This window comes from Zalophus californianus, chromosome 3 (genome assembly GCF_009762305.2).
Source record: "Zalophus californianus isolate mZalCal1 chromosome 3, mZalCal1.pri.v2, whole genome shotgun sequence".
Taxonomy (NCBI): domain Eukaryota; kingdom Metazoa; phylum Chordata; class Mammalia; order Carnivora; family Otariidae; genus Zalophus; species Zalophus californianus.
The window spans coordinates 41727214-41747440 of NC_045597.1; the positions used below are offsets into that span (position 1 = coordinate 41727214).

The window sequence follows — 20227 nt, forward strand, 5'->3', positions numbered from 1 at the left end:
GACCCTGGACAAGATATTTAGTTTCTCTTCCATTTTTTCACATACGGAACAGAAAATTAGGTCTTTTTTACAAAGCTTTTACCACAGTGCTTGACACATGGACATTTTGCTGGATGTGTGACTTTATTACTTTTGACCAACCAGGCCTACATTTTGTTTTGGGCCTTCTCTAAGTTGTGATTCTTAACTGGCAGCAAACCCCGCCTCACACCATCAGGGTTGACAAAGCTAGTTGCTTGCTTCTCAAGGCTTCATTGCAAACAGTACACAAGCATGTGACTCAGGCTCTGGCAACCAGAGGCATAAGGCCAACTTGGGCTTAGGAGCTGCTGGTAGATAAAGATTAAGATCCATTACCAAAAGCACTTTGGGAATTATGGGAAAAGCTGGTGTTGGCCAATATATACCAGTATGTTTGTACTGGTCATTAAAATAAGGTTTGGGGCACTTTTCTTCTGTTTAGCCTCTGGCCTACTTCCCAGCCTTCCTAATGATTCTGTGAAACGCCCAATATCTCTTAATAAACTCCCTTTCTGCTTAACCCAGCAAGAACAGCTTGAAGTGCTTACAAATAAGAACACCCTCTGATGCAGAAAGTGGTCACTGAATGTTAGTTACTATTTTCTTATAAAGTAGAGCAAATGGTTCATAGGATTTATTCATTGGACATACGAAATCTTTCATTTTTTAAAGGACTGGACAAGATGGTACTAACTTTACACTTTGTATCTCACAGAACCTTGTGATTCTGTGAGATACATCACATATGCCTGGTGGATTTTGAATATTGGTGCTAGCATGCAAGAGCAAATTATATACATATATAAATAAATAAATGGATGCTGCCCTCAAAATCTCTGGATGTATATGCGAATGCTCAGAATGCATGTAGAAGTGATTAGAAGTTTGGGGCGCCTGGGTGGCTCAGTTGGTTAAGCGACTGCCTTCGGCTCAGGTCATGATCCTGGAACCCCAGGATCAAGTCCCACATCGGGCTCCCTGCTCAGCAGGGAGTCTGCTTCTACCTCTGACCCTCTTCCCTCTCGTGCTCTCTATCTCTCATTTTCTCTCTCTCTCTCAAATAAATAAATAAAATTTTTAAAAAAAAGTGATTAGAAGTTCAATAAAAACGTGTGCCTAATTTTGTCATATAATAAATGTTGCTATTAAGGAAAATTACAGGAGTGCCTGGGTGTCTCAGTCGGTTGAACAACTGACTCTAATTTTCTACTCAGGTCATGTTCTCAAGGTCATGGGATTGAGCCCTGTGTAGGGCTCCACGCTGGGCATGGAGCCTGCTTGGGATTCTCTTTCTCCTTCTGCCCCTCCCCCACCTCATTCTAATTCTTTCTCTAAAAAAAAAGAAGAAATGAAAAATTACATGCCACTTAATATGAATATATATATATATATATATATATATATATATATATATATATATATATATATGTAGTTCTATAGTTCTGAGGTTCTACCTCTACCAAGAAGTGGGAGATCAATTATATACATCTATGTGAAAATTAAAAAAAAAAAAAAACGTAAAATATTCTTGTATAACCACAAATGGGAAGGAAACAGAGGACAAAAGAAAGTTTGATTCTCAGCCTTGAGAAATAAATGGGACATACAAAGGTTCAGTAATGTATGTTAATGACACCTTACACTTTGCAGCTATAGTTTTGCTTAAAATAGAATAATATTTGAAAACATTCAAGAAATGGCTACGTTTTAATTATTTTTTGTCATGCTTACTCACATTAGGTAAAACAGCTTGTTTTCACATAATTTTCCTATATAGTCCTTGTGCTAATTAATCCGGCCATACAAAGCCATAAAACATACACTAAAAAGACAAAAAATAATTGACCTCCCTAAGGCAACGTTCATGGCTTTTCCTGGTAGGATATGGATTCATTAAAGTTCTTGCCATTACTTGTATTCATTAAAGGATGAAACAATCTATTTTGTCATCAACAAACCAAACAAACTCTCTAACTTCTCACTAGGTCCATAACATTTTATTGAATTGGTCTGACCCTGACTTTCCTTCAGGCTTTTCAAAGAAGAAAGTAGGAAGTTCCATGTGGAAGGAAATTAAGTGGGCCTGGAACAAGCTCCTAAAGTGGGCTGGTAACTGTAGATTGAGAATACAGGAGAGTTCAAGTGATGTTGAATGATAAGTAGCTGCTGGTAGACGTCCCAGCAAACAACAACAATTCTGGAGACTGTTAGCATATGTTTTAAACTTTTTGAGTAATAACAAAAGCTATTACATCAGTGATAATATTTATAAAGTGTTTCACAGTATAGAATATTTGTAAAAATATACATGTAATACACATAGCTGACATAGCCTTAATATATTATTGTCCCTACTACATGAAGAGTAATGACTATGAAAAGGAAAAACACCAAAACAGCAATAGAAGAGTAGTTGAAGGACTTCAAGGAAGAAACACAAATTGCTGGTAAATACAACTATGTTCCAATGTCCAAGAAATAAAATACATACCACTGAAATTCATACATACCATCTTTTTTCCCTGTCTATAAAATTGGCAAACATTAGGGAAAAAAAGCAAACAGATAGTCAGTGCTGGAAAGCTGCAGTGGAATAATCAGTCTCATGCACTGCCAGATAGGATATAAAGCTGTCCAGGGCGCCTGGGTGGCTCAGTTGGTTGGGCGACTGCCTTTGGCTCAGGTCATGATCCTGGAGTCCTGGGATCGAGTCCCGCATCGGGCTCCCTGCTCGGCAGAGAGTCTGCTTCTCCCTCTGACCCTCTGCCCTCTCGTGCTCTCTATCTCTCTCATTCTCTCTCTCTCAATTAAATAAATAAATAAATCTTAAAAAAAAAAAGAGCTGTCCAGAAAACAAGCACCAGAAGCCCTTAGAAATGTATTGCCTATGACCAAGTGAGTATACTTCAAGAATTTTTTCTAAGTGAATAATTAAAATTTGGGACCCCATATTTGGATTCTTGTCTTTTTTTTTTAAGCAAAGAATTGTTAGATTTATAACAAAATTATTGCATAATTTAGTTTTAAATGAATAAAGCAGACTATTCAAATTTTTTTATATAGTATGGTACATATATATACATACATATATATTTATATATATATAAAATCATCATGTACACACATAAACACCAATCTATATGTATGATTATGTGCACCTATTATGTGTGTGTCATACCTGAGCCTAAAAAAATGTTTAAAAGGAGTATTTACAGTAGCTCTATCAAGGAGGCAAAATTGCGGTTAATTTATGTATTTCTTTTTGTATTTCCAGTATAATCAGCACACATTGTTATATTAGTTTTAGGTATATAATATATATAGCGATTCAAGAATTCTGTACATTATTCAGTGCTCATCTTAATAAGTGTACTGTTAATCTGCTTCATCAGTTTCACTCATCCCCTCACCTACCTCCCCTCTGGTAACCACTAGTTCTCTGTATTTGAGAGTATGTTTTTTGGTTTATCTCTTTTTTTCTTTGTTTTAATTCTTAAGTTCCACATATAAGTGAAATCATATATTTGTCTTTCCCTGAATGCCTTATTTCATTTAGCATGATACCTTCTAGATCCATCCATGTTGTTGCAAATTACAAGATTTCAATTTTTTATGGCTCAGTAATATTCCATTATATATATATACATATCACGTTTTTATCTATCATCTATCTATCATCTATCTATCTATCTATCTATATGACTTCTTTATCCATTCATCTATCAGTGGACAGTTGGGTTGCTTCACACTTCGGATATTGTAAACAATGCTGCAGTAAACATAAGGGTGCATATATCTTTTCAAATTAGTGTTTTCATGTTCTCTGGGTGAATACCCAGTAATGGAATTACTGAATCATGTAGTAATTATATTTTTAATTTTTTTGATGAACCTCCAATCTATTTCCACAGTGACTGCACCAGTTTACATTCCCAGTAATGGCACACAAGGGTTCCTTCTCCTCTATTCCTTGTCAGCACTTGTTGTTTCTTGTGTTTTTGATTTTAGCCATTCTGACAGGTGTGAGGTGATGTATCATTGTGGTTTTGATTTGCATTTCCCTGATGAGCATTGGTTCCCGCAGGTGTCTCTGTATCTAGGCTGGAGGGGCAGGGAAGTAGGGAAATGGCACCTGCCAGCTCCTTTGTTCTTGGAGAAGTCTCCCAAAGATCCCTGTCCCTCTAGCACAGGCCCTGATATTAGCAAACAAATATCCCTCCAGTTTACCCCAGGCATCTTTCAAACTGCTATTTCTATGCTGTATCTCAGGGTGGCTGTTTATTGTGCCATCATTCTCTGGCTCTCCCAAAACCAAGCCTGGTAATTTTTAAAGTTCCAGGGGTTAAGCCTCACTGATTGGAAGAACTTGAGAAGTTAAGCCCCTCTGGTTTTCGGAGCCAAATGTTGTGGGGTTTCATCTCTCCAGTGCAGGTTTCTCATGCATGGGGTGCCTGGTGTGGGTCTGCTCTTCTCTTCTCTCCTCTCCATGCCTGTGGCATCCCTCCCTCCCATGGACAATCCTGTGGGTCAGTTTGGCTCCCAACCATATCTCTGCTCCTTTTATTCTCTTTGATGTGGCTTTTTCACTACATTTAGCTGTGGAGAGTCTGGTCTGCCAGTCTTCAGGTTGTTCTCCAGGTTATTTACGCTTGTGTGGATGTTATCTAGATGTATTTGTAGAGAGAGGTGAGACTAAGATCCTCCTTCGCCTCTACTACTACTTTTTTTTTTTAACTCACTGCCTCCCCTCATCCTACCATTTCTTCCATCACCCATCACTTGAACACACAGGGGTGGCACACCCCCCAGTACACACACACACACACACACACACACACAAGCAGCCAGTACAACACCTGCACACCCACCTTAACCAATAGGAACCTAAAAGCAAGGCCAGATGCATCCAAAACTAATGATGTAATGTATGGTGATTAACATAACAATAAAAAAAGCAAGGCCAGATGCAGTCAAAGTCCTCTGTAGGACACTTGAATTCCACTGACCAGAGCCCGGCCATGGCGAAAGGGCAGACCCATGGTGCGAGCACTGAGTGCAGGGCATTGAGCACCTGAGCACCCAGTGTGGAGTACAGCTGCCCTGGGTAGCCTATTTTTCTTTATAATTTTTTTTGTTTTTCTAAAATTTCCAAATTAAGCAAATTCTTCAATATCTTGTAAAACATATGTTTAATATGCTGATAAAACAAGAACTGCAATTCTAACATCTTTGAAAGAGCAAAGGTAAAAAAGAAGTTAATTTTCCAAAACTGATATGAAATTCAAATGCTGGGTGTGTTTTCGCTGGGACACCTTCCTTTCAGTAACACTTGCCCACTCTGTTGCAACACAGGAACCTGTGGTCATAATCCGTTTTTTAAGTCCTCACTCCTTACTCCAAAAGATTTAACATAACTTTCCCAACCCCCAAAATGTGTAGTTATGGAATCTGTAATTTTTACTTTAAATTTATAATTTGTTATCTGGCCCCCCAGTTCACAGTAGCAAAATGTGTGTGTGTGTGTGTGTGTGTGTGTGTGTGTAGGTGTAGGTGTAGGGGTGTGTGTGTGTGTGTGTGTGTTTAGGGTGGGGTGGGTGGGGGATGTGGAGAAAGTTCTGAGTAACAAAAGAGGCTATGGGGATAGTTTTATAAAGAAAGAGGACCTAAAAAACAACCTCCTTCTTTTTTCTTCCATTTCAAAAATCCAATGCAACTCTGTTCTTGTTTAGATAGTAATAGCACATATCTTAGTGATCTCTAAGTAAGCTGCAATAATTAAAGTTTTTAGTGATCTGTCCCCAACAAAGTTTCACTTTTCTTTCCCTACAACTCATTTATTCAATTATGAAATTGAATTACTTATGTTATAAGCATTTTTTTCTAGAAAAGCTTATTGTGTGCCTTTAGCAAACTCTGAGGTATAATTTATTTTCTAGAGCTCCCTACAGGATCAGGCTGAGACTGGGACCTCCTCTGAAAGTACAGCCTGGCTTGGTTTCTTTCCCTAACCTGGGAAACCCAGATTTCTTTCCGTAACCTGAGAAACCCAATGCAAAACACTTCCAGAGTGGAAAACATGACACAGGATGCCACTTTTTAATAGGGCTACAGCCTACTGTTCTACTTAAGTGGGAAACCAGAGTCTTGAATGAAATCATCAGTTATACTTGATGGACCCTTTTAACACAGGAATTTATCAATAACACAAACAAAAAATGATATAAATAAAAGGAATTAAGCACATGTTATGCAGTGAACTTTGTGAAGAATAAACAACCTAAGCATGTTTGCTTGTTCCAACTCTCTCTCTCTTATGTCCTTTGTCATCTACCTCTGCCTTTCTCTCTGGCCCAGGAAGTTGACCTCCATTATTTCATCGAGAAGGCTCTGTGCCTCTGCATTTCAGTTGGGTATAGACAATGGGAAGCCTCATTAGGAGATTATAGGGAGCAAGGAGATGAATTAAACTGTTCATTCCCTTGGCTACCTTCCTATGAAGTTTTTTTAGGCTTCTAACTTCAATTCTTGACCAAAATCACATTGATTTTAAAACTGCTGACCTATCCAAAGTTCTGTCCTTCTGACTTCCATGATATATCTCTGACAGGCCACTGTATCTGGCTTCTGAAAGAATTTGCTCCCTTTTTCTCCCCTTTGGGCTTGATGGTAATAGCTTGCTACTATCAACCCTGAGTTATTGTAATATCCCTGTGGTTTCCCTAAAACTACACTTTTGTAAACATTAAAATTGTAATGGAGTATTACTCACATTGTCCCACTTTCTGTGTGCCATCCTTTCCCTGTTATGATCTTAATAGAAGTATGCATCTAAATGTATAAATATTGTATAATATGTTCATCATTTTGAATTACTTTCTCTTATTTCTATGTAACTGGCACCAAATCCTATGTAAATATATCTTCCTTTATCATTTTAAATTATATGTATATGTCCAATCTCTGTGTTTTTTAATACAATTTTAAACACTCATACAGATTTAAACAACATGTAACATAATTTCGTCTGGTGTCAAGATTGTTTAATCTAATTATGGATATGTTGGTTTTCTTTTATTCATATATTAAGACTCGAGTTTTACTAAGTTATATTTCTGGAGCTATAACTAACACTATTCCTTCTAGATACTGTTTAATTTGAACAACATTGATTTTCAAGGATATGTACTCCCCTTTAGTGTGTTCTGTACAGTTGCTATAGTTGCCTTTTTTTTTTCTGAGAATATTTCTACCTATATTACATCTCTAGGGCCATATGAGCTCCATTTAGAAAACTTTCTCATCTCTGCTCCAGAAATGGAAGAGTGTTTATAGTTTTATCTCTTTTTGATATAGAGAGAAAAGGTGCACAATTTATATAAAATTTAAGAAAACATCTTCCAAAAGGGAAAAGTACCTGAAATAAGAAGTAACTAGTTGTAGCTGCTTTAAACATTTTTTTAAAGATTGTATTTATTTGTTTGTCAGAGAGAGAGAAAGAGAGCACAAGCAGGGGGAGCGGCAGGCAGAGGGAGAAGCAGGCTCCCCGCTGAGCAGGGGGCCCCATGTGGGACTTGATCCCAGGACCCTGAGATCATGACTTGAGCCAAAGGCAGACGCTTAACTGATTGAGCCACCCAGGTGTCCCTGCTTGAAACGTTTGAAGCCCTCCTCATGTAAGGGTTAAACACACATGTTCGTAAATCCATGAGATCTTTTCAGGCAATCACAAATGCAGTTTAGATCTTTAATTTTTGTTTTAGAGTTCCATGTTGCATAATAAAAATTATATATTGCATTAAGTCATATCTAATTACAAACCTAAACTATTACTTAATTTGATTAATATATTCAAAATCTCATTATCTGGGAAAATTTTTGACCTAGTTAATCAGCTTATATTTATTGAGCACCTGATATATGTGAAGCACTAGATTTAAAGTAGTAAAAGAGGAAAACATCTACTCAACCTTAAAAGAAATTTTATGAAGTCTTGAATTTATTCATTCAGTCTTCAAATATATATTATATACAGGCACTAGGAGACAAAGAAAATGATTCCATGCAACTTCTTTATCCTTTATGATTTCAGAGTATTTTTACTTTTCATGAATCTACTTTGTTTATTTTATCTGTATTCCCCTTGGTACATTTCTTGGGCAAGGTTTATTATATTTTCCTTCACGTCAGGAGCCCTTGTCACAGTTCCTGCCCACACATAGTACTTGGTTCATTATCTTATTTCTTAATGCTCTAGTAATTCTCATCTATCTCAGAGTAAGAATCGTGCTGCTGGTCTTCCTTCCTCAAGTCAGAAAGGGAGAGACCTGAAAATACATTTCTTAAACTAACACCAAAAAAAAAAAAGATAAATCCCAAACATTGCTTGAATTTTTACACTTTTTAGAGTCTTATAAATGAGAAAATTTAAAAAAGTAATTAAATCCTTTAGTATTCCTTCTATTTTTTGAGAAGTAGTAAATAAATAAAAGAATATATATTTTTAAGTTTTATTACTTTTGCATATACTTGCTTTCTGGAATTGATACTGGAGTTTGAGTAAATTTCAATCTTTAGTTTATGCCACATTATCAATATACCTCATGCAAAATCTCTCAAATTATTTATTTAGTCATTTATCAATTCATTTTTTTAAAGATTTTATTTATTTATTTGAGAGAGAGAATGAGAGAGAGAGAGCACATCAGAGGGGATAGGGTCAGAGGGAGAAGCAGACTCCCCGCTGAGCAGGGAGCCCGATGCGGGACTCCATCCTGGGACTCCAGGATCATGACCTAAGCCGAAGGCAGTCGCTTAACCAACTGAGCCACCCAAGCACCCTTATCAATTATTTTTTTTAGTACTTACATGCCTTAGCTTCATTTTCCTTCCTCCATAGAATAATTACATATAACACTTATCATCAAAGAGATTGTGAGCTATAATGAAAAAAAAGTTTTATAGCACATTTTCTAAAGAATAAAATTAAATTAATAAAATAATTCAAGGTTTATGATACACTTCTTAAATAATTTCTAAACAATAGTTTGAATATTGAGATCTTTAGTTTTTATGGAAAGCAATATTACAGAATGAACAGAGAGGACTACAGGGATTTTAGGAAAAATAAGACATTTAAGCTGAATTATTAAAAGTGGACAAATTTTAGGAAGGTGTGAGCTATAGGGAGGTAGACTAGAAAATGTGAGACAGTAAAATAGTTGCATTATATATGGACATTCTGAAATATTGAACTGTGAAATCAAGATAAGTTGAAAGAACAACTCAATTTAAACCAGACTAAACAAATATCTAATAACTTCTGACACTGGCAAAATAAATGGAATAAAATGTACACACTGAAACATTTCTCTAAATTATTTAGGACTTTGTCATTTGATTTGATTGTTTTAAGGCAAATTGAAATTGAGCAAAGCTTTTCTGAGTATATTCTAGCAACTATTTGAATCTTCAATCTGGGTGCAAAATTGAGTGGTTTATCCACAAGAGATTAAATTTAAATGACACAAGGTAGCCTATGGTTGCATAACATACACCCTTCCACATAACTGTATTTACATTATGTTTATACATATATGTCCACATTTAACAAGACGAGTCCGTTTTGAACGAGGCAACCCCAGAGAATAGATGCTAACTGCTCTTATTCATTGGAGTGGGAAGTCCAAACCACCTACAGAGAATTTTATGAAGGAGATACTTTTAACAGACATGGTCACTCTTATTTGAGTCCACACCTGAGATCTATAATTGAAATAATAATTTGGAAATTAAAGTGAAAATTTCATTTGGCAAGACTTGTCAGTGTGTTGTGAGTTCAGTCGCTCTCCACCGACCCACTTCACTCTCAGGGAGGAAGGACAGCGAGTACTGCTTGTCCTTCCTTTTTTCTCTCAAACCTGTTAAGAGAGTACCTTATACAAAAAAACAAAACAAAACAAATAAAATAAAAAGAGTCCCTGATACAGGGAAAATTGTAAACCCCTGTGCAGGGAGGAGAAAGTTATCCTGGATTAAGATCTTACAGTACTTAGAGAATTTAAAGACAAAAGGTCATTCTGAGGAGTCAGAACTGGAGAGACACGGGGTGAAGGAAAGCAAGAGAGAACATAAGAAAGAGAGTGAGTGAGCTCATGAGAAAGGAAGAAAGATAATTTCACTGAATTGAACTGTTGTCAGGGGCCACTTCATGCCATTCGCCAGTGAAGTTTCACACGGACCCACATTGGGAAGAGACCTATACTTGGGGCTTCATCTTCTGTGGTCAACATGTTTAAACTCATTATTATCTTTGAATCTGTGCTTTTAAGTGAAATCCATAGGACAATGGAGCATGCTCCAGGAATTTCAAGCTTCACATGTGACCCTGCCTCCTGATCTTCCCTGAGATAGGTTCTTTGAAGCCAGTTTTCTTCCTCTTAGTGCTAAAGACCCCACCCAGCCTCCTACTTCCCACCCCTGCCCAGCTTCCTTTGCCACCTTCTGCCTAGAGTATGTTCCAGGTGTTATTGGCATGGAGAACCCTGTGTTCTGCCACTATGGTCTGCCCCAAATGGACACATGGATACAGTCACAAAGGTGGTCAAAGTCTGCTGCATGCGTCCTGTGGCATCTTGGGGTGGGGCATGCCTTGAACATCCTGCTCTGGGCTGTCAGCACCACAACACATTCAACTAGAGACTTGAAGTGGTGAGCTCCTCATGCACCCTGATCTAAGAACTTAGCATAGCTTAGTCCCTTGGTGATGGCTTGTCTGCCATGTGTGATAGGCCCACCTCCAGCCAGGGCACCAGCATCTGTCTAGCAGCCAATGCACAGCCCATCAAGATGTGAGGCGGGATCCTCAGTGCTAGTGAGATTTTGCATGTAGCCTCTGAGTGTCCCTATGTCTGAGGGAGCTTGACATTAAACAGCAAATAAAAAATATTATGACAGGTGGACAGAAAGACTGTGGAAGAAAGGTTTAAATAATAGATGATGGATGATATATAGATAGATATAAATTTAGTTAGTACTGTTTCTAGTTAGTTAGTACTAGTTAGTTTCTAGTTAGTACTGTTAAAAAGAAAAACCACAGACCCAAGACAGAGTCACTAATGCTAGGCAAAGCCACCAAACCAGGGCTTAGTACCTGACTTAATTATAATTTCAGCCTTCCCCAGAAATATCATCTTAAAATGTCAATCAGGAGTTTTCTGGTCAACACCAATGAGGTAATCTGTTACATGGGCTCTTTCCATCCCCTGATGAGGTAATCTACCTAATAGGACCCCTTGTTCTTCCCATAAGGGAAGGTAAACAATTCTTTCTTTTCATTTATTAATAACTTGCTTGCCCCACTCTACTTCCTATTATAAAATCTTCCATTTTGAGGTGCCTGAGTGGCTCAGTCAGTTAAACATTTGCCTTTGGCTCGGATCATAGTCCCGGGGTCCTGGGATCGATTCCTGCATTGGGCTCCCTGCTCAACGGGGACCCTGCTTCTCTCTCTCCCACTTGTGCTCTCTCTCTCTGTCAAATAAATAAATACAATCTTAAAACAAACACAAAACCTTCCATTTTGTACAACTCCTAGAGCTCCCCTCTACTTTCCAAATAGGATACTGCCCAATTCATGAATTGCTTAAGAAAGGCAATTAGATCTTCAAATTTACCTTGATTGTCATTTTTAAAAAAGATTTATTTATTCATTTTAAAATATGTATTTATTCATTTTGGGGCAGAGGGAGAGAGAATCTCAAGCAGACTCCCCATTAAGCATGGAGCCTGAGGCAAGTCTTGATCTCATGACCCATGAAATCATGACCTGAGCCAAAACCATGAGTCGGACACTTAACCAACTGAGCCACCCAGGGGCCCCTTGAATTTCATTTTTGAACAGTACTATTTTCCTTCTTTTGGAACAATGCTTACACATTTAAATTACACACTATGGTCGACCCCTACTGCCTTATATCTCCACTGACTGCAGAGGAAAGGCTGCGTGAGTTTTTCTTCTTCTTCTTTTTTTTTTTTTTTTTTGGTTCTCACTGTTTCATTTGCTTTTTTCTTTTCTTTCTTTTCTCTTTTTTAAATTTAATCTGGTTACCAAATATATATCAAATAACAAAGAATGAAACTCTAGGCATCCTAAGTCATTCCCATGAGGTTGCTTAGAGAGGGCACTGACACCACCCCTTAAAAAATAAGGTGACCAAAATGCCAAAGTTCTCAGGGCTAAGAGAAGGAATGAAAATAATTACCAGAAAGAAAAATTGCACACATCAAAGGAAGTCTAGTCAAACATCCCCAGTGAGTGTTTATAAAGAACTCACAAATAAGCTTCCAAAAAAGCAGCTTGCTTTTCTTATCTGCCAAGCCAAGAGTGTGTCAGTTTGGTGATGACTAAGACCAGAGGTAACAAAGCCTAATCACACTGATGCCAGAAAAAGGAGACCTTTTTGCACTTTACCTGTCCTGCTTTACCATCTCCTTTCAACTCTGGAGTCACCAGAAGCAGGCTGGTTAGTGAGGAAAGGGAAATAGGAGACTTAGAGAGGTAAGAGAGATGAAGTTGGCACAGTTAACTTTTCCTTCCAAAAGACTTGGCACCAGACTTGAGCTAGACTTGGTGAGAAGATTTAATTTGAAGCATGGAAATTGGTCATTACCATGGAATGGCTATATTGATTACGTAGCAATGTTCTTGTGACCAAAAAAGATGACAGGATTTTTTATTACTGAAAGGAGCTGAAGGCATTGTTAGATTTGGCTTAGATTTTATCACAATAGCAAGTGTCTGATAGCAAGTTCATAGGGGCAATTGTAGTAAAGGTAAAGTAGTACACTGTTATTCTTAATTGTTTAACTCACTGAGACATACTTACATGGACTTATCAACTACCTAGTGTATGCCAAATCAACAGCTTTATTAAAACAGTGTAAATTTAGGTAAATAGTGGATATTAAATTAATTTCTACATTTTAATTATTTCTAATACTGATAAGATTATTTATAACTGAACTTAAATAACAGATACACAGTAATTAACCATTTTCAAATTCACCAATATAAACATGGTTTTTATAACCTATTTGCATGCTAAACAACAAAATGTTATTTTTTAAAGTTCTGAAACATTTGGTAACCATAAATATTACACATTGATTTATAACTTCCATTTATCTGTATAAAATAATCCATTTATCATCTATCCAGAGTGATTTTTAAATTTCTCAGGCTGTCTCCGCTAACATTTACCCCATGAGAACTAACTCTAAGGAGATACAAATAAGAAAGAATTTATTTTTTCTTTAAATGGGAACTTTAGCCCCCATTTAAAGAATTTCCAAAATGTACCTGGCAGCTAATCCCACTGCTGACATTGACAGTTTTCTACATGTTTCTCGGTCTGTAAATATTTCTCTGAATGGGATTTTAGAAATAATTATTCCACCTGAATAAATATATCCTAGGCCTGTTCAAATATCTAAATATTTTGGACAAAAACATTTGCAGAGAAACTATATATACACACTCTGTATGCTAAATAAAAAAATAAAAATTAAATAAAAATTAAAATGATGGCATTACATATTTCATAAAATAAAAGGAAATTGCAGAATATTTACTGGAAAGTAAAATATTCATTCAGAAGGCACTGTCTTTTCAAGTAGCAGACATTGGAGTGGATGTGATAGACACATTAATGTTTTAAGTAACATTTAGTAGAATAAGCGCTATATTCAGACGTGCAAAATCTTTGGGGAATGTAAGGTAAATATTATTGGGTATGTAAGAAATAAAGAAAGGATCATGTTTAATGAAAGGCATTTGATCCAGACCTTAAATGGTAAAGATTCCCTAATAGGATATAAGAGAAAGACATTGTAAAATGTAAGTCAGTAAATAAATAAGTCAATAAATAAAATCAAATAATTAAATGGGCATCTTGACTTTAGGGAAATTTTTATAACATCAATTGTGTGCATAATGTTTGAGTGTGGGGAAGGTATAGAATTTGAAATCAAGTTTGGCCAAAGATTGTCATTTATTTTGTAAGAGTTTTCTACTTTATCATATGAGACAATCAGCTAAAAATTTCTTTTCAGCAGATAACTGAAAACATTATGAAAAAGTGACCGCAGAGGTCAAGGGGTGGAAAGCAATCTCAGTTATCTGAATACTGGAAAAGACTACATGAAAGACCATTGTGAAATAATAATATTATGGCTAAGAAGGGATAGATTGGGGAGATATTTGCTTGGTGGCATTGACAGGATTTAGAAACTATGGAGACGTAAATTGGCGGAGAGTGATGGAGAAAATTATGATTATGAACAAGATTCCAAATTCTTGTTGAAAACCAGGACATGTGAATTAATTAATAGAGAAATCCCTTATTCTCACATTATTTAAAATATTCTTTAGCATCCTCAAAACTCGGATTTAATTGCCATCCCCCATTCTCGTATTTTCTTGTGTTTCAGCTTGTCAGTTCATTGAAACATTCTTGGCACCCACCACTGGTGACAAACACATTTTCTTCAGTATTCTTCTTAGTCTCACTTATTACCAGGAAAAGGCACTCACTGATTTTATGTAGTTCTAGTCCCTCTACCTACATTCTTGGGTCATTTCTCTGTTTACCTTTCAATTTAATGATTATCTACTTATTTCTAGATCATTAGTCTCTCCCGCTCTACATATGCCACCCTATCATTAAAACATGTTCAGATCTCTCTCCTCTGAAGACTTGGGCGACATCCCATTTAGGTTTTTTGCCTTACCTTCCCATTTCACTTCATAGCCAAATTTTTCAACAAGTTGTCTGCATTCCGTGTCTGAATATTTTCATGATCACTATTTTTCACCTTTTAAAATCTGGTTTCTACCCCCAGAACTGTGATTATAATCCCCAAGTTACAAAATCCAAAGAATGCATTTTAGTTTGATGTATTAAAACATGCATGCATATTGCTGTATATCCCTTCCAGTTAAAAAACAAAACAAACTATTGGTCTTACTGACACCAGATACATTTTTTGGAACTTTGCAGGAAATATTAGTCTGATCTGAAGTCTGTTCACTATAGTTATTCCTTAAATTTTGGTGTTTATTAGTCCAAGCCTATCTTTTCTTTCTTGCTTGCTCTATCATTACATAATGGTGCAAAACATTGTCTTTGAGCCAAAACTGGACTGGATATTTATATTCAGTACATGGTGTTTTAAATAAAGCACTGATTACTTTTGTGGAGAAAATATTTAACTCACCATTATTGATTCTTCACTTCTCTTGGAGGAAGATCCCCAAATATGTACTGATGACAGAATTCAGTGACCTTCCTACCATCTAAGAAGGCAAAGTGGGTCAATCTACTTTGTACCTGCTCACTACTACTGGACACAGAGGTTTTTGCCATTGGATTGCCCAATCAGACATTCCCTTTGGGAGCTTTTAACCTGGAGTTAGGAAAGTAGAAATGGATCTAAGCTAATGTTCATTGGTTATATTGGAGATGTTTTAGTCAGATTGCTCATGAAGCCAAGCTCACTAAGACTCCTGGATTCCTGTCTACTTTGTAAGGCTGAAACACTTTGTAGCATCCCACCAGTTCTGTGAAGATAAATATCATTATAAAAATGCACCTTTTTCACTTATGACATTCAGAGACCATTTCTTTGTTTGCTAGAAGAATTACCATAATATACAAAAGACAATGTGTGTAAAATGTAGACATTTGGCTTCCCTTCAAAATTAGATGATCTGACAGTTCCCAGACCAGCTGGCTCCATTAAATGAAGCATGTGGCCTCCAGTTCTAAACCACCCTACTACTCTTACATTTGGAAAGCTTTACTTGTTTTTGTTATCTAACACCCAGGTGGTATTTGACTTTGTGAACTGCAATTTACACTTTTCCCCAAGACATCTCATTCATTCTCACAGCTTTGGATGCCATGTGTGTGTTAGAACTCTAAAATCTAATATATTGTATACAGAACATGTTTTTGAGCTTCAGATCTATTTTTACCATTGCCTTTTAGATATCACTTTCAGGGACCTAATATTAAAAATAATAAAAACTGAGATCATAGCTCACACCAAAATATCCCTGCTATTCTTTCTATCTTCACTTATGGGTTAAAGGTAAACATACACAGAGTTAGAAATCTGGAATGTATCACTGACTTCTTCCTCAATTCTATGCCTAATTAATCATGACCATCTCTCAGTGCCATATATAAAGTTTCTCATATTTGTTTATTCTTCTTCCTTATCCCATCAGCCTGGTTCAGGCCAAAATCATTTCTTACGTGAATAATGAATTTTAACTTCCCACATGGAAACTTGATTTCCAGAAATATGTTTTCTGCATCACATTTAGAGCACTCTTTGAAGATAAGGGAAATCTAACTAATACCCCATTACATAACTTCTCTTCTTAAAGTAATATCTAAAATTCTTAACATTGCTTAAATATCCTTATCTCATCTAACTCTTCTGAATATACCATTTTTAATTTTATATATCCAAATATAATGTATAGATACAGTTGGATATTTGTGTATGGAACCCAAACATGTGGATATAATCTTTATTTCTAAATCACTTAGGACTGAAAAAGTAAATTAAATTTGATTGGGACATGCAGGGTATTATTTGAGGTAAAGGAGAAGAGGCTATTATCTGCTCTTAAGCTATAATAAATAGGTGCTTAAGAGTGTAGGCATACGTATCCAAGAAGAGCCTCCAAAGTATTCAATAATATAAAGAAGTTTAAGAGAGAGAGAATCTTGATGTAAATCATGAGATATTAACTAATCTAACATTATGAGCCTTGCAGGGTACAACACTTACCTAGATCCCTGACATCAAGGAGCTTAAAACTTAAGAGCAGATATAAGCAATTATTTAAAAATCCACAAAAGTGGGGCACCTGGGTGGCTCAGTCATTAAGTGTCTGCCTTCGGCTCAGGTTATGATCCCAGGGTCCTGGGATCGAGCCCCGCATTGGGCTCACTGCTCGGCGGGAAGCCTGCTTCTCCCTCTCCCACTCCCTCTGCTTGTGTTTCCTCTCTTGCTGTGTTTCTTTCTGTCAAATAAATAAATAAAATCTTAAAAAAAAATCCACAAAAGTATGATAAAAGCTATAAGATTTGGAAAAAACAGGTACCCAAGGAGTATATATCACTTTATTTTGCCATATCAATCTTGAATATGCACCTATCCAACAGTTTTAGGTCTCTTTTCCCAAAGTGTGACACCACTAGAATGAGGTTATGAAAGATGATTCTTAGATGCTGCATAGCTATGAGCCACCCTAATGACCCACTCTGTGCACAGTGGACCTGAGCTTGGAGTGGACCAAGAGAAGCAGGGGACAGAAAGATCTGAGATCAAAAAAGTAATAAAGAATGGAAATATTTCAGATATGTTAAGTCATATTAAGACTTTGGATTTTACCATGAGTGATATGAGGAACCATTGCAGTTTATTGCAGAGGACTGTCATGCTCAAGATTGTAATTTTGAAAGAACATTATGTCAGCTGTTGATAATAAATTGGAGAACCATGGGGCAGGGATAAGATAGATCTAAGGAAACTAGTGAGAATGAATTTCAGATACCTGAAATGAAAGTGATGGTAGCTCACATGGGGAGTAGCAGTGGATAGAATGAGAAACGTGTGGATTCTGGACATACATTTTTTTTCCTTTAGAATAATATATTTTATTTTTTAAATTTTTATTTTCCATGTTTTTCCCTAAAAACAAGGACATTTTCTTTAAACACAGTTGAATAATCAAAATCATGAAATTAACTCTGATACTGTACTATTTTCATATCTGTATATATTTTGGAGATGGAACCAACAAGATTCCTTGCTGATTAAAGCTCTTTATAAGTGAAGTCGCCTGGGTGGCTCAGTCAGTTAAGTGTCCAACTCTTAATCTCAGCTCAGGTCTTGATCTCAGGGTCGTGAATTCAAGCACCACATTGGGCTCCACACTGGGCATGGAGCCTACATTAAGAAAAAAAGGCAAAAAAAAGCTGTTTGTACGTAAAAGAGAGGATTAGAGGATGACTGTAATGTATTTGCTCTAAACAGATGGAAAGATAGAGTTGACACTGATGAAAATGGGTGGAGCAAGTTTTGGGTGTGGGGAAAATCAGAAGTTCATTGTTAAACATGGAAATTTTGAGAAGTCTTTTAACGTCCCAGTGGAGATATCAAGTGGGCAGTTTGATATATAAGCCTGACCTTGGGGAAACAGGTCTGGAAATTTGTTTCTGGAAAGGAATTGAGATTAGTCTCCCTGCCTAAGGAAAAAGTGAGATAACGGTGAACAAAGATGTAAAGCCACTTAATATTGGAGATAAAGGTAACTGGTTAGTTTCATGACAGATGTTCTCTATTTTGCCAATGAAATAGTCACAGAATAAATTTTTAGAAGTAGGTTTGGTAGTAAACAAGGAATGCTAACTATTTAGAATACCTTATAAAGGGAGAGAGGGAAAAATCACAAATGTGGACTACCTTTAATTTTTTAGAGATGCATTAGAAAGGAGAGAGTGGAGACTAAGAGTCAACAGTCAGAACTGAGGATCCTGGTTAAAGTGATGTACCAATGTATACAGGTTGGTTAGAAAAGAAAGGGAAGAGCAGAGGAAAATAGAAACATGATGGAAGGGGGAAAAAATGGTTAAGGAACTGGAAGAATACAGTAACATAAAAATAGTGAAATGGAGGCCCTGAAGTGGCCGAGCTGTCGGGAGGGGCCTGAGTGGGCGCTTCGAAGACCCAAGGTCAAGGGCCTCCCCCAGCCCCCAACCCTTGAATAGGAAACTGAAGCTCCAGTGAGAAGGCAGGGCCAGGTCCTGGGCGCCGTGGCCCAGACTTGGGGAGGCGCACATTCCCGAGCCCAGCCCTGCCAAGCCCTTTCAACAGCGAGGCGAATCCTGCAGGATTGTCTAAAGCCACAGGGAAAATGGTGAAAAATTCACCATCGCCATTTCCAGAAAGAGCGATTTATGGCTTTGTTCTTTTCTTAAGCTCCCAATTTGGCTTCATCCTGTATCTATCTCGTGTGGGCATTTATTACTGAATCTTGGCTAAACTCCTTAGGATTAACCTATTGGCCTCAAAAATACTGGGCAGTTGCATTGCCCATCTACTTCCTCATTACTATAGTAATTGGTTACTTACTCTTATTTGGAATAAACATGATGAGTACCTCTCCACTCAACTCCATTCATACAATCACGGATAACTATGCTAAAAATCAACAGCAGAAGAAATACCAAGAAGAAGCCATCCCAGCATTAAGAGATATTCCTATCAATGAAGTAAACCAAATGTTCTTCCTGGCAACTAAATAACTTTATGCCAAAAACTTAATTATATGTAGACTAACACCGAGCATTTACTATAATTTTTATATAATAATTTTGACCATAATTATTTTGACTCTTTCTCGTACCCAATATTGAAATGTAAACAAAGTAAGTTGATTCTTTTAGATTGTTATATTAATATTATAAAAGTTGTTGAGTATTAGTTATTAATGAACAGAATAAATAAAATACTGCATTACCATATAGCAGACTTGTTAAAAAAATAAGTATCAGTAAAAACAAGAAGTCCCTCCAAAAAAAAAAAAAAAATAGTGAAATGGAGATATGCAGGGATATCCAAGGGGCATGTTCAGAGAAGTATGGAGCCCTATGTTTCAGTAGTAGAACAGTTCAGACTGATAACATTGTCTAGATTGTATCCCAAGAAATCAGTTGTTGAAACGGAGATGAAGTTTCTTGAACTGGAGGATGCTCATTTCAGAAAATAGAATTAAGAATACCTGGCAGATAAAGGGCTAGTATCCAAGATCTATAAAGAACTTATCAAACTCAACACCCAAAAAACAAATAATCCAATCAAGAAATGGGCAGAACACATGAACAGACACTTCTCAAAAGACATACAAATGGCCAACAGATACATGAAAAAATGCTCCATGTCACTTGTCATCGAGGAAATACAAACCAAAACCACAATGAGATACCTCCTTATGCCAGTCAGAATGGCTAAAATTAACAAGTCAGGAAACAACAAATGCTGGCAAGAATGTGGAGAAAAGGCAACCCTCCTACATTGTTGGTGGGGATGCGGCCAGTCTGGAAAACAGTATGGATGTTCCTCAAAAAGT

General features: G+C 36.7%; 1 pseudogene; it reads left to right on the plus strand.

Moving 5' to 3' along the window:
* The first annotated feature begins 19012 nt into the window (after positions 1-19012).
* On the plus strand, positions 19013-19514 carry LOC113920466 (annotated as a pseudogene).
* The last annotated feature ends 713 nt before the right edge of the window (positions 19515-20227 follow it).